Here is a 24599-nt window from a genome sequence, read left to right as displayed (position 1 = left end):
GTTTTACTAAGCAATACACACGGCCAATCTTAATCATTTTAACTACAACACTCTATTATACATACCATGAAATTTAACAAGGTATGTCCTATACGAGGCCGTAACACTTGCAGCTGTGAAGACTAATTAGGGAGGGTTCGTTATTGTCCATTCAATTTGCGTTCACAGATGCAGCAAGCCAAGAGCCAAGCGTCCTGGAAGCATTGATTGATTGATCACCACTGCATTCATTAGGAAACTCGCCACAGGACAAGGCATTTCCTTCTCCACCCCCATTTTGTGTCATTTTTAAAAAATATGGGTGCTTGTGATAACTTAGCTGAGTGACCTAGTCATGAGATTTAAAGTGAAAAGTTTTTGGGGGGCGGTTCTCACTAAAAAAAAAAAAGAAGTCCTTGAGTTGTTGTTGTTGTTGTTGTTTAGTCGTTTAGTCGTGTCTGACTCTTCGTGACCCCATGGACCAGAGCACGCCAGGCACTCCTGTCTTCCACTGCCTCCCGCAGTTTGGGCAAACTCATGTTTGTCGCTTCAAGAACACTGTCCAACCATCTCGTCCTCTGTCGTCCCCTTCTCCTTGTGCCCTCCATCTTTCCCAACATCAGGGTCTTTTCCAGGGAGTCTTCTCTTCTCATGAGGTGGCCAAAGTATTGCAGCCTCAGCTTCAGGATCTGTCCTTCCAGTGAGCACTCGGGGCTGATTTCCTTAAGAATGGATAAGTTTGATCTTCTTGCAGTCCATGGGACTCTCAAGAGTCTCCTCCAGCACCAAAATTCAAAAGCATCAATTTCTTCTTGAGTACATTTAAATTTAGGAAATGCCCTTCTGGGTCAGACTGCAGGCACACCAAACATGATAGCTCACTTGTTAGAGCATGAGACTCTTAATCTCAAGGTCATGGGTTTGAGACCTAGGTTGGGCAAAAGGTTCCTGCATTACAGGGGGTTGGACTAGATGACCCCCATAGTTCCTTCCAACTCTACAGTTCTATGATTCTAATTCCTGGCATCCTGTGGCCTCGCCTGCAAAACCTGAATAAGGAATATTCAGTATTTGCATGTCTCTGTTAACAACCCAGTTACATTGGCCCCTTCTCTTCCCAGATGGGTTTTTTCTTGCTTCCTTGAAGAGAACCTGTTCAATTGATATGTGTATGCTATACATACACATGCATTCAGCACTCCCAGTACCCCTGATCATGTCCTGGCTGTATTTTCTTCAACAGTGACAGCCAACTGAGGCGATCTTATTGTGCTTATGAAAGGATATATGGGGTTCAGCCAGAACTCAGCGCAGGCCTTGGAACACAAATGCTTATTTTGACTTTGTTCTGATTATGTGTTTCAGCCAATGTTAGCTGTACTCACAGTAGACCCATTTAAATTAATAGGCATGACTAACTTAGGCGTGTCAATTTCAGTGGGTCCACTCTGAGTATAACTTGGGTCTCATCCATACCTGCCAAGTCTCCCGCTGAAAAATGCGGGATCAACAGCGGTGCGGCACCGGAAGTTGCATAGAAGCAACTTCCGGGGCTGCTCTGACCCTATGTGGGCACCGGAAATAGGGCAGAGCGGCACCGAAAGTCACTTCTATGCATGCCCGGTGGCCATCTTGGTGACGGCCGCCGCCATGCAGCCACCACCAAGATGGCTGCTGGGCATGCATAGAAGCGACTTCCGGTGCCGCTCTGCCCTATTTCCGGTGCCCACACATGGGCAGAGCAGGACCCAAAATGGAGGCTCCCAGGCAGGTAGGAAATCCGGGGGATTTTCGGGATTCTCCTCCATTTGGGAGAACAGCGGGAAACGGATTAAAATCTGGGGGTTTCCCGCGAAAAACAGGATACTTGGCAGCTAAGGTCTCATCTCACTATACAACCCAGAGAGTGAGCTACTGTTGCAAAGAAATTGGACATATCTGTGGTGGTTCCAGCTAAGTACCCCAATGGTTTCCAATTTAGTTTCCTTCTGGGCTGGACCAGGATAGAAAACCTGGTCAGTTCATTGTGCCAGTTACATTGGAGCGTTTTGTGTTTTGTGCTTGGTCACTATTGGGCCATTGCTTATCTGTTTGCAGAAGTTCTTACAGTCTCTTTTATCAACTTCAATTAAGTGGGACATGGTGGCATTGCCACCATTGATGCTCTTCTTCCGGGTGCCCACGACAAGATGCTTTTATGGCCAATGTACTGGGTGCTCCTGGTGAGTTTCCTCCTATAGTATAACAAGAACTTGTAATGGTAAGTGTAGACATCTCAACAACAAATGACCTCTATGAAGCCATTCTGTTGGATCATGCGCTGTCATCGCTGTTGCAAAATTCCAGCCGCCGTGTCTTTCTCCTCCAACCCATGTGATACTCCATAGGTTACTTTCAGCCTTGGTAGAACCCTCTCTTCATTTGGGTGATTCCATTTGTCATTATTTCTGCAGCTGGCAGTCTGGCTCTGGTGTCAGTTAAATGAGGGATTTGCAAAAGGAGGATGACCTCATCCAGAAGTCAAACAACTGTTTTGCATATGAGACAAGAAAGCTTGCAGGTCTAGTTGCTCATAGGACAGTTCTCTATGTTGCCAAGAGGCTTGGCAGACTGAGGTTTTGAATACTCCTCTGTTGCCCCCATGCCTGGGGTTGAGAAAAATATAATTGGTTGTACTAGAGCAAGGATGGGGGGAGGACCTGTGACCCTCCAGATGTTGCTGAGCCCCAACCCATGAGCCCAAATCACCACAGTCAATGGTCAGAGATGATGAGAGTTGTGGTCCTTAAAACAACTGAAGGGCCCCAGAATGTCCCTCTCCTTGAACTCAAGCCACAACGTTATTCAGCTCTATAACTCACTAACAAACAAGACCAAAGGCCCATCTAGTTCAGCATCCTCATCTCACAATGACCAACCTGATGCCACTGGGAAGTCCCAAAAGATGACCTGAGCACAAGCGCGCTCTCCCCTCCTGTGGTTTCCAGCAACTAATCTTCAGAGACGTCTTCTTCTTTGGCGATCACTCGTAGCCGAGTAAGATTGTCTTCCATAGACATGGTTTTAACAATGGGTCCGTAAATGACTGTGGAGGGCAATTCTGGATCCACACGTCCTTCCACAGTGGGGACATTGGTAAACAAGCATTTTTGTTTCCCTGCGAATGTCCCGGTCCTCAAACACTCTGCACTTCATTCGGGAGAAAGCCACACTCGCAGAGTTCAGCCGATGCTGGATTTTGGCATCAACGTTGGCCCTTGTGGAAAGGTAACTGCCTAGGTCAGAGAAGTGATCAACATTTTCCAACGTTACACCACTGAGTTGGATTTGTGGTGCTGCAGAGGTGCTGCCCACTCACCGCGACAAGGTGATGATCCAGCAAGTAGGCTTCAGAGACGTACTGCCTTGGCGATTGGAGGTGGAACAGAATCTCTGCCATTTTTGGTACTTCCTTTGGTCTGTCCTGAATCTCCCCACATTCGGTTTCATGAAACGTCCCCCTAGTTCAGAGCTTTTCAGACTTTTGATGTTGGTGGCACACTTTTGAGACATGCATCATTTTGCAACACAGTTATTCAATTTTACTAGCAAAACGGGGGGGGAGCTAACCCGTTTCCAGCCCCAGGAGGAGTGGGGGGAGCATTCGCATGACACACCTACAAAGCTATTGTACTACCAACCTTACTGTATGCTTGTGAAACATGGACCACTTATAAACGCCACCTCCAACTCCTTGAAAGAAGATTCCATCAATGGTGTCTCCGAAAAAATTTACACATCACTTGGGAAGAAAGGCGAACTAATGCCAGTGTACTGGAAAAAGCAAAGATCACCAGTGTCAAAGCAATGATTCTTCAACATCAACTTTGCTGGACTGGTCATGTTGTGCGGATGCCTGATGACCATCTTCCAAAGCAACTACTGTATCCCAAACTTAAAAATGGAAAGCATAATGCTGGTGGTCAACAAAAGAGGCTTAAAGACTCTCCCAAGGCAAATATTAAAAAATGTAGTATAAACACCAACAACTGGGAAACACTGGCCTGCGAGCGCTCCAGTTGGAGAACAGCCTTTACCAAAGGTGTCATGGGCTTTGAAGACACTCAAACTCAGAACGAAAGGCAGAAACGCGCTAAGAAGACGGCATGCTTGGCAAACCCTCGCCATGACCAACTCCCGCCCGGAAACCTTTGTCCCCACTTGTGGAAGGATGTGTGGATCCAGAATTGGCCTCCACAGTCACTTATGGACTCACTGTTAAAACCGTGTTTATGGAAGACAATCTTACTCAGCTACGAGTGATCATCAAAGAAGTGGGGAGCATTGACATGACATACCTACACACTGCAGGTGACACACTAACATGTCGCGACACACAGTTTGGAAAGCTCTGCCCTAGTTAGAGTGCTATGAGAGACGTAGGAAAAGTTTTCTCAAGCCACTTTCCCTCAGAGAAGCTATGAGCTATGCCATGCAGGGCCACCCAAGATGGACAGGTCATAGTGGAGAGTTTTGACTAAACGTGATCCACCTGGAGAAGGAACTGGCAAGCCACTCCAGTATCCCTGCCAAGAAAACTCCATGGACAAAGACAACTTTCCCCACGCAATACAATAATTCCACACACCTCTATCATGCTTTTTTCTTTCTCTCTTGGTCCTCCATGAACTTGCCAAACCTGTCAGGGATAGCGTTCTACAGCCAGGAGACAACCATTCTCATTGACGCCCACCCCAGATTATCTTAACATGCGCAAGGCATCCATGAGGAGAAAAAGTCAGTCGTCTTTTTTTTCCAGTCACCAGATGATCGTTTTTCCACATCCAACAGTGCTGTCTTTTATCTAGACAGCTTGAAGGAAACAGCAGTTCAGTGTATTCTGCTGGTGTCATTAGCTTCTCTGGGAAGAATATTAGAGCATGGTTACTGACAGGACATCAATAACAAGGACAGGGTAGATGGTGGGAGGGAGAAAGATGAATCTTCCCAAAGCACTAATTTCCTCGGCGCCTGGAAAGCCCACGTATGCATCATCGCTCCACATCGCCAAAACGATAATGTGAAAAGGCAACCATAAACATCACGTTGCAAATCAAACAATATATTTTTCAAGGGGAAGCTGCTTTTCCAGAGGAGATTTACATTCGGTAACAGAGATGAGTTTTCAACACTTCCCAGTAATAATGTCACAGGCTGATCTAATCGGGTGGTAGGCCTGGGTCAGACTTTTTTTCTTTTTCTTTTATTCTTTTAGGGCATGAGGGAAACTGGATGTGAAATGAAAATAATAATAATAAAACACAGATGAGAAGCTGGTGCCATGGTGACTGCAAGTTGCTTGAAACTGTTTTTAAGGCGTTTTCATTTTTGTAACGCAACCTGAGGAAGGTGGGCAAATAGGAATAAGGATATTGTTGCAGCAATCGTTTTCTTCTTTCTTCTGTACGATGAAATTAAATAAAAACATTATAGAAAATAAGAAGAAGAAGACATATAATTTGCTCTGAGGTATTTACCTCAGAGCTTCATTCCACTGGGTGCCTGGGCACTCACAAAACTTCAGGGGGTCCTGGGTGCCTGGGCGCCCACAAAAATTTCATTGTAGGTGCCCAGCCTTTGTCTGCCACCACTGCCACTGCCTGCTGTCTTACCTCTGGTTCTACGCTGCCATGTGTTGGGAATTCCATTCCTCCTGTGCTGCAGTTGTGGGGGGAGGGATTGTTACATGGGGGAAGGATGTTTATTTTTCTTATCTATGTCGTACCAGGGATGTTGCCCAGGCAGAATTAGCTGCAGGACGACTGTAGGGCTCAAAACATTACCATTCCAACAAATATTTCCTCCCCAACAGGTTCCTGGGGACACGCCCCCCTCCCAAACCTTTTGGATTCATTGCACAAATAAAGTCATAGAATCATAGAATCATAGAGTTGGAAGAGACCACAAGGGCCATCCAGTCCAACCCCCTGCCAAGCAGGAAACACCATCAAAGCATTCTTGACATATGGCTGTCAAGCCTCTGCTTAAAGACCTCCAAAGAAGGAGATTCCACCACACTCCTTGGTAGCAAATTCCATTGTCGAACAGCTCTTACTGTCAGGAAGTTCTTCCTAATGTTTAGGTGGAATCTTCTTTCTTGTAGTTTGAATCCATTGCTCTATGTCCGCTTCTCTGGAGCAGCAGAAAACAACCTTTCACCCTCTCCTATATGACATCCTTTTATATATTTGAACATGGCTATCATATCACCCGTTAACCTTCTCTTCTCCAGGCTAAACATACCCAGCTCCCTAAGCCGTTCCTCATAAGGCATCGTTTCCAGGCCTTTGACCACTTTGGTTGCCCTCTTCTGGACACGCTCCAGCATCCTCTTCAGGCTCTGGAGAGGGTCTCCTCACAAGCCACCCAGCACTTCCAAGTTGTGCACAAGTACAGTGGGACCTCAACTTACGAAGTACTCGACATCTGACATTTTCGACTTATGAGCGGGAAAAGTGGCCATGCGCTTACGATTTTTTCAACATCCAAACGGAAAACCCGTTCACGGCTAGATACGAATTTTTAGATGCAGTTTCCTCGACTTACAAACTTTTCCGTTTCCAATGCATTCCTATGGGAAACCGCTTTTCCCATGGGAAACTCGACTTACGAAGTTTTTGACCTACGAGTGTGCATTCAGAACGGATTAAATTCATAAGTTAAGGTCCCACTGTAAATTGCACCCAAGTGGGAGCTGTCTGTACAGTTCTTTCTTGCCTTTTTCATAAGTGAATCATGGGGAAACTAAGCAGGCATGTGTGGACAGAGTCTGGGACTGTTTAATGGCATTCATCATTTTGCTACACTACATCCACAAAAGTATCGTGTCCAGATCAAGGGAAGTAATAGTACTACGCTCTTCTGCCTTGGTCAGGAGACAACTGGAATGCAGTGCCCAGTTCTGGGCGCCACAGTTTAGGAGGGATGTTGACAAGCTGGAAGGTGTGCAGAGGAGGGCAACCAAAATGATCAAGGGCCTGGAAAGAAAGCCTTATGAGAAGCGGTTGAAGGAGCTGGGGTATGTTTTGCCGGGGCGGGGGTGGGGAGAGAATGAGAGGATATATAATAGCCATCTTCAAATACCCAAAGGATTGTCACATGGAAAATGGATCCACGACTAGTGTGGATGACATTTAGCGTGACAGGCCAATGTATTGGTCAAAAAGTCACAGTTGCACAATGCAACAGTGTGAAAGGAATGTTAGAAGACAGGACAGAAGCACTAGCGTTAGAATAAGCAAAGGGTAACACAATACAGTGGTACCTCAGGTTATAGACGCTTCAGGTTACAGATGCTTCAGGTTACAGACTCCGCTAACCCAGAAATAGTACCTCGGATTAAGAACTTTGCTTCAGGATGAGAACAGAAATCGTGTGGCGGCAGCAGGAGGCCCCATTAGCTAAAGTGGTACCTCAGGTTAAGAACAGACATACCGATGATAGAAGAGTGGCAGGTGAAAATGATGGACTATGTTGAATTAGCAAGGCTGACTAGCAGGATCCGAAACCAGGGAGAGGCAAGGTTCCAAAAAGACTGGAGTAAATTTGTGGACTACATGGAGAGGAATTGTAGAAGTTTAAAGACACTTGCAGGACTGAAATAAATCCTACGAAATGACATTAAGTAGAAGGTGTAAAGGAACTGCAAGATAGGAGTGGATAAGCAAACCGAATGAGGGGAGGGAGGGAAGTCAAAGCTCGGCAGAGCATAGAGAATTCAAGATAGTTAAATAGATGTTAAAAGGAAAAGATTTCTTTTTTTGTGTTTATTGTTTATTGTGTGTTGTTGTGCATGTTGGTGAATGTTTTGTTATTGTTTAATGTGTTTATTGGAAAATTTAATAAATTGCTTTAAAAAAAAAAAAAGAACAGACCTCCGAAACGAATTAAGTTCTTAACCCGAGGTACCACTGTATTCCCTACATCTGAATGCACCTCACGTCTGTTTTAAAAAGAAAGAGCCATAAGAGGAGACAAGGAAGAGCAATGAAGTTGCCTATGAACAGTTAGAACAACCTGGCCTGTCAATGGAGCAGGCAGGCAGTTTAGCTGCTCAGCTTCCTCCCCACTAGGATGAGACTTATCAGATTTTTATTTAAATCATAGCAATTATTCCTTTGGACCTTTCTCCACTTACCATTTATAATGGAATAGTTGCTGGGTTTTTATCAGGGGGCGGATTGGCCTGCTGCCACATGTCATCATTATTCAGATAGTATTATAAAATAACATACTTCAACACGCACAAAAAAATCCCTTTCTTCTACAGAAGTTCAGCTCTCCACATTCTCACATCAATTCGTGCTTTTTTTTTAACGCTTCGTGAAAATCCATCCGTACGATAAACGTTTTTTTATATGAAATCTTTGCACATTTCCCCCAAAGCAGTGTCCCAGAACATAACGCCATGCTGTAGGCTCCTTTCCCTAATATACCCGTGTTTCTCCGAAAATAAGACACCGTCTTATATTTATTTTTCCTCAAAAAAGCACACTATGGCTTTTTTTCAGGGGATGTCTTATATTTTTCCTCCTCCTCCTGCCGCGGCCGGTATTGCTGCTGTGCCTATCATTATGTCTTATTTTAGGGGTATGGCTTATATTCCTTGAATGCTTAAAAATCCTGCTATGGCTTATTTTATGACTACGTCTTAAAATAGGAGAAACAGGGTACACATTTTCATGTATGATCCAGTATATGCACTTGCTGTACGCAATTGCAAAGTTCGCTGCATTGCAAAGTTCAGACAAAGTGTGGGTTTCAAAGGATGGCTGCGTTTCGGTTCGTGTATTGTTGTGTGACTCAGGTAAGGTTGCCTTTTGATGTGAATTGAAATGTGAACTGAATCTCCCCTGCTCCTAGTTTGCACGCACACACACACACACACACACCTGGGCCCCACGTTGGGTTGGGTGCCGGTGCTGTCCATGCCAATTCTCCGTCAGCCCCTAGCATAGCTGAGCATGTCCCCACACACCTCTCTTCTTCCCCTCTGCAGTTGACATGTTTTGCTCGAGATAAGAGAAAAGCAAACAAAACTTTTAATGAGCTGCCACCATCCTGAGAATGGAGAAGCAAAAAAGCTATTATCCGACCTGATTATCCACCAAATTGGATCCGCTGGCGTCAAGGAACAAAGACTCTGTGAAACAGCTCACGTTGTGAGTTTTGTCACCAGGCCAAATTCAACACTGCGGCAGGCTTCGTTGGCTGAAGCAGCGTTACCTCAGGGATGGGCGCCAACCCTGCCGTCTTATGCCTCAGAATTCCTCAGAATCGTTTTTATTTTATTTATTTTTCCGCCTTAACTCTCCCTCTGCTGCAGATTTCCACCTGTACTACAGCTCTGCAAGCTTGCAGATTAAGTTGAAAGGGATCCTCTGCCCAGTTCTGCTGATAAGAAGGGCTTTATCAGAGATGAGGACTTTTCAGAACTGATGGAGAATTTACTTACAGTGTAACTAGGGCTTGTTTTCAGCTGGATCTCACCAGAACTCAGTTCCGGCACCTCTCAGGTGGGCACCATTGCCATTCTAAGAGAACAAGGGAGGTGTTCATGGTGAGTCCCAGCACCTCTTTTTCTAGAAAAAATAGCACTGAGCGTAACAAGATCTCAGCAGCCCAAAAAGGAGTGGTCTCTATCATTCTGGCATAAAGCAACATGTTTCTGAATAATTTTTCCCATCTCCTCGCAAAGGACTTTGCAATTTGCATAGGAGAGAGAGAGAAAAAAAAAGCATGCTTCTGTTGTTTGTTTCCTTAGTTAATAAATGCTTGAAGGTATGTGACAAATTTTTCGCTCCAGATACACTTGATTTATTTTGTTTAATAAAATAAAAATAGGGTGAGGTTCCTCTATCTCAGAAGCCCCTTTCAGAGCACAGTGCAAGGTAGACAAATATTGGATATTCAAGCCTGAGAAGTGGGAGAATGACCTTAGATTTCTGCTCCCATAGGCATTCCGATCTTAAGTCCAGTTGCTCGGCCACAGAAGCTCTGGTTGACCCCACATTTGCTGTGGGAGTTTCTCCCGTTAAGAAGTGGGCAGAAAGAAAGGCCAGGGACCCATCTTCACCAATTCAAAGCCTATCAAATTAATTGTTTTCTTGAAGATGACACCAGCAGAATGGAAGTTCCAAGAATATGCAATTTTCTAAGTACATTCATTAACTGATGAGGCCTTTTCCTGCAGATTCCTGTTTTAATGATGTTCCTGAAGCTGTAGAGGCAGCACACAAAAAAATAAAAAAAAGAGGAGAGGGGAAAGGCAATGTCATTTCTAGGAATAAAGCCAAGCTCATTAAACTAATAAAAGAAATGCAATGGTACAAGGACCATTCTTTCTGCACGACTCTGAACACAGCAGCTCATCAGTGCTGATAAAATACCCTAATGTAGCTTATCTAAAGAGAGATGATGTTAGAACAACCCAAAACACGAGGTCTGCTTTAGATCTTACAAGGTTCAATCCTGTGTCAGGATGTTCATTAGAAACGCAAGTAGGACCTGCAACAATATGTTGCAGCATGTTCAGGCTTTCAGCCAGCCAGTCAGTTTTTCCCTTTTCCAGGATGCATCATCATCATCATCATCATCATCATATATCATTTATACCCTGCCCAACTGGCTAGGTTTCCCCAGCCACTCTGGGCGGCTTCCAACAAAAGATTAAAAATACATTAAAACATCAGTCATTAAAAACTTCCCTAACCAGGACTGCCTTCATATGTCTTCTAAACATCAGATAGTTGTTTATTTCCTTGACATCTGATGGGACGGCGTTCCGCAGGGCGGGTGCCACTACCGAGAAGTCCCTCTGCCTGATTCCCTGTAACCTCACTTCTTGCAGGGAGGGAACCGCCAGAAGGCCCTCGGTCCTTGGAGCTGGACCTCATTGTCTGGGCTAAATGACGCTCCTTCAGGTATACAGGACCGAGGCCGTTTAGGGCTTTAATTGTGCTCGGAAACGTCTTGGGAGCCAATGTAGGTCTTTCAGGACCGGTGCTATGTGGCCCCGGTAGCCGCTCCCAGTCACCAGTCTAGCTGCCGCATTCTGGATTAGTTGTTGTTTCCGGGTCACCATTTCTTTTCCGCATTCGGTTTTCCACCCACCTTCAAATCAACCAGCATTCCTTCAACTCTGAGCACACTCAGTTCTCTGTTTGAGCCATTTTCCATTCTATTAGGTGTTTTCCCATCCTCTTTTCTGAGATGCTTTTTGAATGTTTGGAAAGTCACACCATTTAAAAAATGGTGACCTTTGCTGCTCACTGAGCAGTTGTTGCCTAGCTAGAGAGAACACACACACCTCTTTCATTCCTTGAAAAACTCATTTTATTTCTGAGGTAGGGATGGAGGAGGAAAACTGAATCAAGTACACACTGAACCCACACTTTATGTAAAACAAATTGCAAACTGAAACACGGCCGTCCTTTCAATAATTACACATATCCAAATTTTGTGACACAGTTTTCCAGTCAATGTTTCCATAAATGCATTTATTCGGGGAAAGTGTGCATTAAAATGAAGATATGATTGACAGAATTGTAGAATCATAGAATTGTAAGGGATCCCGAGGTTCATCTAGTCCAACCTCCTGCACAATGCAGGAATCTCTGCATCCATGACAGATGGCCACCCAGCCTCTGAAAATAAAATATGCCAAAATGTACTATATTAGGGGGAAATGCTTGTAAATATTAGTCCAAAATACATATACATATACAAAATGTGTTTATTAGGTGAAATTCTGATTGAAATGCAGGTGAATTTACATAAGGTTAAAATAAAAAGTTGTATAGTGTTACAATATTATTATTATTGTTGTTGTTGTTGTTGTTGTTGTTATCATATGTGAGCTGGTCTGTGACCGTAAATAAAATTGAATTGAATTATTATAATTATTATTACAGTGGTACCTCAGGTTATTGGGGCCCAGGTGGCGCTGTGGGTTAAACCACAGAGCCTAGGGCTTGCTGATCAGAAGGTCGGCGGTTCGAATCCCCGCAACGGGGTGAGCTCCCGTTGCACGGTCCCAGCTCCTGCCAACCTAGCAGTTCGAAAGCACATCAAAGTGCAAGTAGATAAATAGGTACTGCTCCGGCGGGAAGATAAACGGCGTTTCCATGCGCTGCTCTGGTTTGCCAGAAGCAGCTTTGTAATGCTGGCCACATGACCCGGAAGCTGTCTGCGGACAAACGGCGGCTCCCTCGGCCTGTAGAGCGAGATGAGCGCCGCAACCCCAGAGTCGGACACGACTGGACCTGATGGTCAGGGGCCCCTTTACCTTTACTACCTCGGGTTAAGAACTTAATTCGTTCTGGAGGTCCGTTCTTAACCCGAAACCGTTCTTAACCTGAGGTACAACTTTAGCTAATGGGGACTCCCGCTGCCACCGCGCGATTTCTGTTCTCATCCTGAAGCAAAGTTCTTAACCCGAGGTACTATTTCTGGGTTAGCGGAGTCTGTAAACTGAAGCGTATGTAACCTGAAGCGTCTGTAACCCGAGGTACCACTGTAATGTGGTGAGCTGAATTTGGACTTGAGAATGTGAAGTTGTGGGTAGACATTGTAGATGACACAGTGATTTCTTCAAGAAGCTCTTTATTTGATAGCTGAAACAGAACTGAACTCAACTGCTGAGCCAGCCTGCTTTTATAGAGGCTGGCTCAAACAATGTATCAAACTTAATTCAAAGTTCCCTCCTAGAGTTCCCTCCTAAAACAACTGCCAAGGACCTGAGGGAAAACTACAATACACAACAGAGAAACCTACTGAACTGAAAGTGACAGAACTTCCCATCCCTTTGCTGAGGTTCAGCGCTACTTTAGAGATAAAGAAAAGTGGTTTCTAGTGGTTTGAGCCCACCAAGGGATGACTGTGGGAAAGATTCCGCAGAGGATTGGACTCGATGACTCTTGGGGCCCCTTCCAACTCCGCAATCCTGTGATCTTTTAAATACTGCTTCATTTTTCTTCCTTGCATTAATTTAGTCTTGTCTGATTTCCATTGTAGACTGCTGGGTGACTTTTTCCAGTGGGAGAAAAAGGGATGTATAAAGACTTTGGACTCACAGCTGTCCATGGAGGCGCAGGTTAATTCTGTGTCCAGGGCGGCTGTCTACCAGCTCCATCTGGTACGCAGGCTGAGACCCTACCTGCCCGCGGACTGTCTCGCCAGAGTGGTGCATGCTCTGGTTATCTCCCGCTTGGACTACTGCAATGCGCTCTATGTGCGGCTACCTTTGAAGGTGACCCAGAAACTGCAATTAATCCAGAATGCGGCAGCTAGACTAGTGACTGGGAGTGGCTGCCGGGACCACATAACACCGGTCCTGAGAGATCTACACTAGCTCCCAGTAAGTTTCCGAGCACAATACAAAGTGTTGGTACTGACCTTTAAAGCCCTAAACGGCCTCGGTCCTGTATACCTGAAGGAACGTCTACACCCCCACCATTCAGCCCGGACACTGAGATCCAGCACCGAGGGCCTTCTGGCGGTTCCTTCGTTGCGAGAAGCCAAGTTGCAGGGAACCAGACAGAGGGCCTTCTCGGTAGTGGCACCCGCCCTGTGGAACGCCCTCCCAGCAGATGTCAAGGCAATAAGTAACTGTTTTACTTTTAGAAGACAACTGAAGGCGGTCCTGTTTAGGGAAGTTTTTAATGTTTGATGCTGTACTGTTTTTAATATTCGGTTGGAAGCCGCCCAGAGTGGCTGGGGAAACCCAGCCAGATGGGCAGGGTATAAATAATAAATTATTATTATTATTATTATTATTATTATTATTATTATTATTATTATTGCTTGGAGTCAATGAAATAAATAATAAATTGTGGGTTGCGGTAGTGCAATGATAATAACAGCAGCATAAACTGCACTTCACCTCCAGCACAAAACACTCGGAGAGTATAAGACACAGAACACATTGCTTGGTACTTCTAAGAACTGAGAATGGAAGCCTACCTGTGATTGCGGTTGTGGTGGTAGCAGCAGCAGTGTTTTCCGCCACATTTTCAATTACTGGATTAAAATCTAATCAATGGAAATGGGGAGATTGCTCAAAGTTTGTCTCCCGGAAAGGAGTTGTGTTGGCTCCATCAAAAGAGGCAGACGTGATGTCAAAAGACTTGAATGGCTGATTCTATCTCCTGCTTCTCTCAGACTTCCTTTCCTGATCTACAATCAGCCACAGTTGAAGTGGTCAGCCGAGATAAACTGAAAGGCACTTCAGGGCAATTAGATCCACCCGCACTGATTTCACCGTCCTGTATGCTTGCATTTTACCGAGATTATGAAAGCTGTTTGATGGTTTCCTGGGAAAAGGCCTTCGCCTCTTTGATGGGTTTAGCCGGCGCCCTTGGCAGTTTAGGGACACTTCCAAAATTCTGGATGTACTCTTTGGACTTCGGAGTTTTGAATCACCTGCTGGATGGGGACCAAGCTAGTCACATTTATCCTCATCGAAAGCAATGTGAAATGTTAGTTTCATCAATTTCAAAAGGACCAAGGTGGTCAACCATTCACTCCTGGTTAATAATAATAATAATAATAATAATATATTATTTATACCCCGCCCATCTGGTCGAGTTTCCCCAGCCTCATTTTAGTAGTAGCCCATAAATCAAAACCATAAGGGAAGGGAAACATAAGTGTCAGACTGAGTCCAAACCAAAGGCCAGGCGGAACAGCTCTGTCTTGCAGGCCCTGCGGAAAGATGTCAAATCCCGCAGGGCCCTGGTCTCTTGTGACAGAGCGTTCCACCAAGTCGGGGCCAGTACTGAAAAGGCTCTGGCCCTAGTTGAGACCAATCTAACCACCTTGCAGCTCAGGACCTCCAAAGTGTTATTTGTGGACCTTAAGGTCCTCCGCGGGGCAGACTATAAGAGGTCCCGTAGGTACGAGGGTCCTAGGCCGCATAGGGCTTTAAAGGTCAAAACCAGCACCTTAAACCTGACCCTGTACCGGAACCTGACCCTGTACCGGAAGCCAGTGCAGCTGGTAAAGCACTGGATGAATGTGGTCCCACGGCAAGGACCCCATAAGAAGCCTCGCCGCGGCATTCTGCACCCGCTGGAGTTTCTGGGTCAGCTTCAAGGGCAGCCCCACGTAGAGCGAGTTACAAGAATCAAACCTGGAGGTGACCGTCGCATGGATCACTGTGGCCAGATCAGGGCGAAAAAGGTAAAGGACCAACTGCTTGAAGATGGGAAAATGCCACCTTTGCTGTGGCTGCAACCTGCACCTCCATGGAAAGGGAGGCATTGAAGGTTACACCCAAGCTCTCGACAGGTAAAGTTCTTAACCCAAGGTACTACTTCCAGGTTAGCGGAGTCTGTAACCCGAAGTGTTTGTAACCAGAGGTACCACTGTACATTATACCTTATCTTTTACGTTTGATGAATGCTAGCATTGATGAATGACGATTAATATGTGCTGATGATATAGTGAATATTTCTTGATTTTTCATTTGCGTTCCTAAGAATTTGGGTTGGGTTCAAGGGCAACTTCATAAGCTCGCCAAGGGGTCAATGAACAGAGAGGCTTGGGAAACTCTGTTTTGCGGCATCACAGCCTGAAAGAAACAGAATAGTGAGAGCTTTCTAACTAGAGCAGCAGTTAACAAGTCTGTCTAGGGAGGTCTCAAAGAAAAGGCTGGATTATATATTTGTTGTGAGTGCTTTTGGATGAGCAACCTCCAAAAAGCCTACGATTTCATTTCTAGTTTACCGGCGCCATCTGCTGCCCAGGCCACTTATCATCACAACTCTTGAATCTCAGAGAGCCTGGTGATACTCCATGATACTCCAGAAATTTAAGTACCAACAGATTTTCAGGGTCCCGTCGATCTTTGGTGCTGATAGCTGTGTGTTTAAAACACCCTCGCTGTATCAAAAATTCTAATTTTGCAGAGAATGCTCGTCAAATTTGTTTAGTGCTCCATAAATTCGCACAGCTCCCGGGATGACATTTAAGGGATGAGCAGAGTAAACGTCTTATTATTATGAAGAAGGAAAGCAATGGAAACATAAATCTCCCCATAAACCTCACAACTGCTTGTTCAATGAAATCACGGGGCCATAATTAAAGTAATTGGGGAAAGGATGTTTATTTTTCTTATCTATGTCGTACCAGGAATGTTGCCCAGGCAGAATTAGCTGCAGGACGACTGTAGGGCTCAAAACATTACCATTACCATTCCAACAAATATTGGAAATATTCCAAATATTCCAAACAAATATTCCAACAAATATTTCCTCCCCAACAGGTTCCTGGGGACACCCCCCCCCAAAAAAAAACCTTTTGGATTCATTGAAAAAAGAAAGTCATAGAATCATAGAGTTGGAAGAGGCCACAAGGGCCATCCAGTCCAACCGCCTGCCAAGCAGGAAACACCATCAAAGCATTCTTGACATATGCCTGTCAAGCCTCTGCTTAAAGACCTCCAAAGAAGGAGACTACACCACACTCCTTGGCAGCAAGTTCCACTGCTGAACAGCTCTTACTGTCAGGAAGTTCTTCCTAATGTTTAGGTGGAATCTTCTTTCTTGTAGCTTGAATCCATTGCTCCGTGTCCGCTTCTCTGGAGCAGCAGAAAACAACCTTTCTCCCTCCTCTATATGACACCCTTTGGTATATTTGAACATGGCTATCATATCACCCCTTAACCTTCTCTTCTCCAGGCTAAACATACCCAGCTCCCTAAGCCGTTACTCATAAGGCATCGTTTCCAGGCCTTTGACTCTCTGTGTCATGCCTCTCTGTGTCTCTTTATCTGCAAAACTGTCTCTTACACACAGCCCTCCTGGATTGTTCTCCTAGGGATGATGTGGCAAAAGGCCCACCTACCTTCTCTTCATCATCACCATCATCATCATCACCACTTTTAATTTGTATACCGTCTTTCTATCTTACAATATCCAAGGCAGTTTACAAGCTGAAGAAACAAACAATGTACACCTTATAACAATCTAATGCAATACAAAAATGTGATAATAAAACATAACTTTAAAATAAGCAACCTGCATCAAATCAAGAAACATTCAACAATCAATACAATAGTATAGAATAACATTAAATTTCAGCTTATAAAAATTAAACAAAAACCCACGCTTAGCAATTACAATAAATAGTTTATAAACTACAATCAATAAAACCATGGGAAGCCACAGTGCACAAAATGTATGCAATAATACAATACAAATTGAGAAGCAGAGAGTGGGCAAGGCAGGTGGAAGTAGGCCTTGCCTGAAGTCTCTCCCCTCACACCCCTCAGCACCATAATTTAGTTTATTACTATTATTATTATTATTATTATTATTATTATTATTATTATTATTATAAAAAATACCACCCTTTCATCTAAAGATCACAGGGCAGTTTACAACATAAAAATACAAAATATAAAGACAACTATGTTGTAGGATGTAGGTAGAAATACAGATATCATAAAAGAACGCAAATTTGTCACTGCATCTTTCTGCTTGTTTGCTTAAAGGAGGTAGATTTTCGGGGGGCAGGGCGCTGAGTAACTTTTATTTCTGAAAAGGGGGCAGCAGGCCAAATAAGTTTGGGAACCTCTGGGCTAAAGGAAAGTAATGGAATCCAGTGCTATCCAGTTTGGCTGCAGGTGCACTGCACATTTAGCACATTTCCCCCACCAAAGAATACTGAGAACTGTAGCTAGGAACTCTCAGTTGGGAACTCTCAGCGCTACAATTCCCAACCCTCTTATCAAACAACAATTCCCAGGGTTCTTTGGAGTGGGGCGCATGCATTCGGCCTACTCGGTAGTGGCCCCCTCCCTGTGGAATGCCCTCCCTTCAGATGTTAAGGAGATAAAGAACTACATAACTTTTAGAAATCTGAAGGCAGCCCTGTATTGGGAAGTTTTTTATGTTCAATATTTTAGTCAGACCTCACCTGAAGTACTGTGTCCAGTTCTGGGCACCACAGTTCAAGAAGGATACTGACAAGCTGGAACGTGTCCAGAGGAGGGCAACCAAAATGGTCAAAGGCCTGGAAACGATGCCTTATGAGGAACGGCTTAGGGAGCTGGGCATGTTTAGCCTGGAGAAGAGAAGGTTAAGGGGTGATATGATAGCCATGTTCAAATATATGAAAGGATGTCATATAGAAGAGGGTGAAAGGTTGTTTTCTGCTGCTCCAGAGAAGCGGACACAGAGCAATGGATTCAAGCTACAAGAAAGAAGATTCCACCTAAACATTAGGAAGAACTTCCTGACAGTAAGAGCTGTTCAACAGTGGAATTTGCTGCCAAGGCGTGTGGTGGAGTCTCTTTAAGGAGGTCTTTAAGCAGAGGCTTGACAGGCATATGCCAAGAATGCTTTGATGGTGTTTCCTGCTTGGCAGGGGGTTGGACTGGATGGCCCTTGTGGTCTCTTCCAACTCTATGATTCTATGATTCTTTCATGTGCTGTAAGCCATCCAGAGTAACTGGGGAAACCCAGCCAGATGGGTGAGGTATAAACATTAGTAGTAGTAGTAGTAGTACACAGCCTTTGTTTCACGGCTGGGTGAGTAAGATGTTTGCTACAATAATGCCGGTCTTTGTAGAAAAGGCACAGGAAATGTGCAGATTTTCGTGCTGATAATCATCTGACGATGGAACAGCCACTTCACGTTCCCCTCTCCCAATTTCTCCCTGTAATTAATGGAGAATCTGACAGTTTCCAGGTTTCGTTCTGCTAGATGCAGGTGCTGAACTTCTTCAAACATATTTGGCTGGGTTTTGAACTTCACCCAGTTAGGGACACTCATTAAAGGCACAAAGGACCTTATCAGCAACTCTGATAGCGAGGCGCAATTGCTGTGCCAACATGGATAAGCTTGAAAAAATAAAATAAAATGGCAGCGGGGGCGGGGCTTCTGCTGTTATTAATTAAGCAATTAATTTGATGCATGCTGACAACGGCAGAATCAACGGTAGCAATACAACGTGCTGTGGGTTCCAGATGGCATCGAACCCGTGGACATAGGATAAGAGAAAAGTTCCACAAATTTCCAGGGTCTTAGCATCCTCCTCGGGATCTGCCGTGTGGATATCTGAAGCCCTACAGACTCCCCCCCCCCCCAAAAAAAAAGATTAATTGTGCTTCTGCCATGTTCCAGACAAAACCTCAACAAGTCCTGAAGGGGCAGAAAACTTCAAGTCCCGTGATTTATGGAGCCAAAACTGACGCACCGTAAATCATGTACAGCTTGGGGGAGAGGCCTTGTGGCTCAGAGTAAGCATGCTGGAGAATTTGGACAGAAAAAAAAAGGAGTGGAAATTGCCCAACGTTTGCTTAATCATTCCATGTCCAGAACGGAAATCAATCCAGCGAATTCAGTCGGTATTCATGGTTATTGCTGTTTTGAGTGCACAAATATTATGTAATTGATCATGGTTCCCCCGCCGCCGCCATTTGCATTATGTTTCCTTTGCATTGAAAATACGTTGGAATAACATATTTTCAAATGCATGGCTGGGGTGTTCCCTCGTTTTTTTAACTGTGAGAAACTCTCTTGGGGGCGGCCATCTTGTCTTTTAAACCCACCAGGCTGGGGCAACGTACCTACTGTATTTGCACAGCGAAAGATGCTTTGACACCTGTTCGCTTGACAAACTCCAATTCTCTGGTACTTAATCAACCATTGGGGAGTGTGTGTGTTTGTCTGTGTGTGTGTGAGAGAGAGAGACTTACTTCCCAAAATATGACAGCTCTAATTTGTCTCTGCCTTTCCTCCTGTGAAGTGGCTTAATAAATAACCATGGCGACAGGAAAACCATTTATACATCTTGGCGGGCTTCAACAGAGATAAATAGCTAATAATTCCTATTACGGGGATGATTACACTTCACATCTTTGTTTCCCGCTGGGAAGATTAATACCTAAGGGAAGTGAGCAGGGACAGCAGCAACATCTGTGGGAATATTTGTTTTCACTTTGAGTTCCGCTGGTACAAAAGCTTCGTGTGTGTTCCCCGCCCCCCTTTGCTGTTCATAATTGTCATGCTTTGTTCTTCCGTTCCCCTTAACACTTGTCACACAGCAGTGTAGAGCAAGCACACTCCATCTTCTGTTACTTCAGGCTTGGGGGGGGGGCAGATGCAGTGCTTCTTTCTGGCCCTCGGTGCTCTCACCATGTCACACCCCTTCTCCCAAGGACGCCCCACTAACTGGCCCTGGTTTGCACCATCTTGATTGTTTTTGGCTGGCTGGAATACGTAGCGCCCCTTAGTTTGGGGAATTTGAAAGTGGCAAAATCCAACACGCCTTACTACACAGGCATAAAGGTAAAAAAGGTAAAGGACCCCCAGACGGTTAAGTCCAGTCAAAGGTGACTATGGGGTTGCGGTGCTCATCTCGCTTTCAGGCTGAGGGAGCAGGCGTTGGTCCACAGACAGCTTTCTGGGTCATGTGGCCAGCATGACTAAACTGGCCAACGGGACACCATGACAGAAACCAGTGCGCACAGAAATACTGTTTACCTTCCCGCCGCAGCGATACCTACTTCTCTACTTGTACTGGTGTGCTTTCGAACTGCTAGGTTAGCAGGAGCTGGGACAGAGCGACAGGAGCTCACCCCATCATAGGGATTTGAACCACCAACTTTCTGATTGGCAAGCCCAAGAGGCCCAGTGGCTTAGTCCACAGTCTATAGACAGTCATAGCGCATGTTGTTGTTTAGTCATTTAGTCGTGTCCGACTCTTCGTGACCCCATGGACCATAGCAGGCCAGGCACTCCTGTCTTGCACTGCCTCCCGCAGTTTGGTCAAACTCATGTTCGTAGCTTCGAGAACACTGTCCAACCATCTTGTCCTCTGACGTCCCCTTCTCCTAGTGCCCTCAATCTTTCCCAACATCAGGGACTTTTCCAAGGATTCTTCTCTTCTCATGAGGTGGCCAAAGTATTGGAGCCTCAGCTTCACGATCTGTCCTTCCAGAGAGCACTCAGGGCTGATTTCCTTAAGAATGGATAGGTTTGATCTTCTTGCAGTCCACAGTACTCTCAAGAGTCTCCTCCAGCACCATAATTCAAAAGCATCAATTCTTTGGCGATCAGCCTTCTTTATGGTCCAGCTCTCACTTCCATACATCACTACTGGGAAAACCATAGCTTTAACTATACGGACCTTTGTAGGCAAGGTGATGTCTCTGCTTTTTAAGATGCTGTCTAGGTTTGTCATTGCTTTTCTCCCAAGAAGCAGGCCTCTTTTAATTTCGTGACTGCTGTCACCATCTGCAGTGATCAAGGAGCCCAAGAAGGTAAAATCTCTCACTGCCTCCATTTCTTCCCCTTCTATTTGCCAGGAGGTGATGGGACCAGTGGCCATGATCTTGGTTTTTTTGATGTTGAGCTTCAGACCATATTTTGCACTCTCCTCTTTCACCCTCATTAAAAGGTTCTTTAATTCCTCCTCACTTTCTGCCATCAAGGTTGTGTCATCTGCATATCTGAGGTTGTTGATATTTCTTCTGGCAATCTTAATTCCGGCTTGGGATTCATCTAGTCCAGCCTTTCGCATGATGAATTCTGCATATAAGTTAAATAAGCAGGGAGACAATATACAACCTTGTCATACTCCTTTCCCAATTTTGAACCAATCAGTTGTTCCATATCCAGTTCTAACTGTAGCTTCTTGTCCCACATAGAGATTTCTCAGGAGACAGATGAGGTGATCAGGCACTCCCATTTCTTTAAGAACTTGCCATAGTTTGCTGTGGTCGACACAGTCAAAGGCTTTTGCATAGTCAATGAAGCAGAAGTAGACGTTTTTCTGGAACTCTCTAGCTTTCTCCATAATCCAGCGCATGTTTGCTATTTGGTCTCTGGTTCCTCTGCCCTTTCGAAATCCAGCTTGCACTTCTGGGAGTTCTCGGTCCACATACTGCCTAAGCCTGCCTTGTAGAATTTTAAGCATAACCTTGCTAGCGTGTGAAATGAGCGCAATTGTGCGGTAGTTGGAGCATTCTTTGGCACTGCCCTTCTTTGGAATTGGGATGTAGACTGATCTTCTCCAATCCTCTGGCCATTGCTGAGTTTTCCAAACTTGCTGGCATATTGGGTGTAGCACCTTAACAGCATCATCTTTTAAAATTTTAAATAGTTCAGCTGGAATATCATCACTTCCACTGGCCTTGTTATTAGCAGTGCTTTCTAAGGCCCATTTGACTTCACTAGTCATAGCGCATACCCTCCAACATTTCTCAGATGAAAACAGGAACATCCCATTCCATAATGATAATTTTACTACCGTGTTTCTCATATTATAAGACATGTCTTATATTTATTTTTTCCTCAAAAAAACACACTATGGCTTATTTTCAAGGGATGTCTTATTTTTTCCTCCTCCTCCTGCCGCGGCCGGCATTGCTGCTGCGCCTATCACTATGTCTTATTTTCGGGGTATGGCTTATATTCCTTGAAGGCTTAAAAATCCTGCTATGGCTTATTTTATGGGTATGTCTTAAAATATGAGAAACAGGGTATTTATACCCCACACGTTACTGGGTTGCCCAAGCCACTCTGGGCAGCTTCCAACATACAGTGGTACCTCGACTTACGAAGACGATCCGTTCCGCGGCCGTCTTCGTAAGTCGAGGTTTTCGGATGTCAAAGTGCACGGTCGGCGCATGCACTGACCGCACACACGGCAAAAAGACTTCCGGGGTTGTCGTCTTCGGAAGTCGAAACCTTCCGTGTATAAAAAAACATAATGAAACATTATGAAACATTAAACAATTGGGGGGGGACCCCTCCTCTATACAGGATTGCCTTCAGATGGCTTGGGGGTTGGATAACTCCATACCCTCCAACATTTCTCCAATGAAAATAGGGACGTCCTAAGGAAAACTGGGACATTCTGGGATCAAATCAGAAACTGGGACAGTACCTCTAAATCAGGGGTGTCCCTGGAAAATAGGGACAAGTGGAGGGTCTGATAGCGTGGATCTCCCTCTGAGGGAGGTGGGCAAGGAGACTAAACACTGGTAATGTTTGCATACCCTCCCACATTCCTCAGATGAAAATAGGGACATCTGTTCTACATGAGGAAGCTTCTTCCTCTGGGCCTTGAGGCGAGACTGTCCTCCTTCTGAGAACAAAGAGGCAAGCATGGCTTCTTTGTTTTTCTGTCTAAATAGGTAGCTAGGACTGCAGAATTATTTCATACCGAGAAGAGAGCAGTGTGGTTTAGTGGTTAAGAGAGCTTGCCTAGGACCTGGGGGGCCAGGGTTCATCACCTCACTCGGCCCTGAAGCCAACTGGATGACCTTGGCCCAGTCGCCAACCTCTGAGCCTAACCTACCTCAAAGGGTTGTCGTGGGGTTTACATGAGAAAGGGGAAAACCATGTCCACCACTTTGACCTCCTTGGAGAAAAAGGTGCTGCTACAAATGCAATAAATAAGAAGAATGTACGCCCTTTATAAACATAAGCTCTTGTTTCTATACCAAGTCTCACTCTGAACGCCTTTCAACTAAAGGTCTGCTCCAAGCCTTAAACACCGGATCGGATCCTGTCAAGCTGGTTGAAGAGGCAGGTGGTGAAGGAGCAAGTGACCTGCACGGTGCAGGATCAGATCCTCTCGGTTATCGGCTGGTATGCAGGAGGTTCTGATCCTGTGCAGTGCCAGGGCATGCAGCCCAACATTTTTGAAATCCCTATTTTTACTTATTTTGACGTGCTTTCGAACTGCTAGGTTGGCAGGAGCTGGGACCGAGCAACGGGAGCTCACCCCGTCACAGGGATTCGAACCACCGACCTTCTGATCAGCAAGCCCTAGGCTCAGTGGTTTAACCCACAGCGCCACCTGGGTCCCTAAAGTGGGCTTAAAAACACACACACATAGCCCCATCTGGGAATTCCTTCAGGGGAATTCCTTCAGGGATGGCATGGGAGGACCCCAGGTTAGCACAGGGCTAAACTGACCCAATCTGAGGGTCAGGGGGCTTTTGGGGGGGGGGGAGGTCCGGGCGTGCACAGCCCTAGTAGAAACTAGCCCCCTGTAAAAGGTAAAATATACCTTTTCCCCCTCTACCAACCGGGCTGATAATGGCTTAATAATAATAATAATAATAATAATAATAATAATAATAATAATAGAGGTATCCTCCATTTATTTCTATAACCGTCTCTTAAAACTGCATCGATATTCTGGTGCCCTTTCTGAGTACCGGAGTTCTCTTTTGCAGGGCTCGGAAACAGTTCGCATTGGTAAAAAGGACCGACCATTCAAAGGACTGCAAATCCTGCAAGCCTGCAAAGTGCCCCGCCTCCAAGAACGCAGAGATAAAGTTATTAGACTGACATCCCTTCCTTGAAAGGTGATACAGTATTTTCCTCCCGGTGACGTCTGATGGTTTGTTTGTTTTTCCTGCCTTAAGCTGATACAAAACAACAACAACACTAGCTATGAAACCAAACCTTATGAGAAACAGTTGGAGGAGTTGGGTAGGTTTTCGTCTGGGAAAGAGGAGACTTGAGAGGAGATAGGATAGCCGTCTTCAAATTCCTAAAGATCTGTCAGAGGGGAAGAAGGATTGAGATTTTTTTCTCCTGCTCCGGAGGGTAGGACC

The sequence above is a fragment of the Zootoca vivipara genome, chromosome 15, assembly GCF_963506605.1.
Source record: "Zootoca vivipara chromosome 15, rZooViv1.1, whole genome shotgun sequence".
Lineage (NCBI taxonomy): Eukaryota > Metazoa > Chordata > Lepidosauria > Squamata > Lacertidae > Zootoca > Zootoca vivipara.
This window is presented reverse-complemented; position numbering follows the sequence as displayed.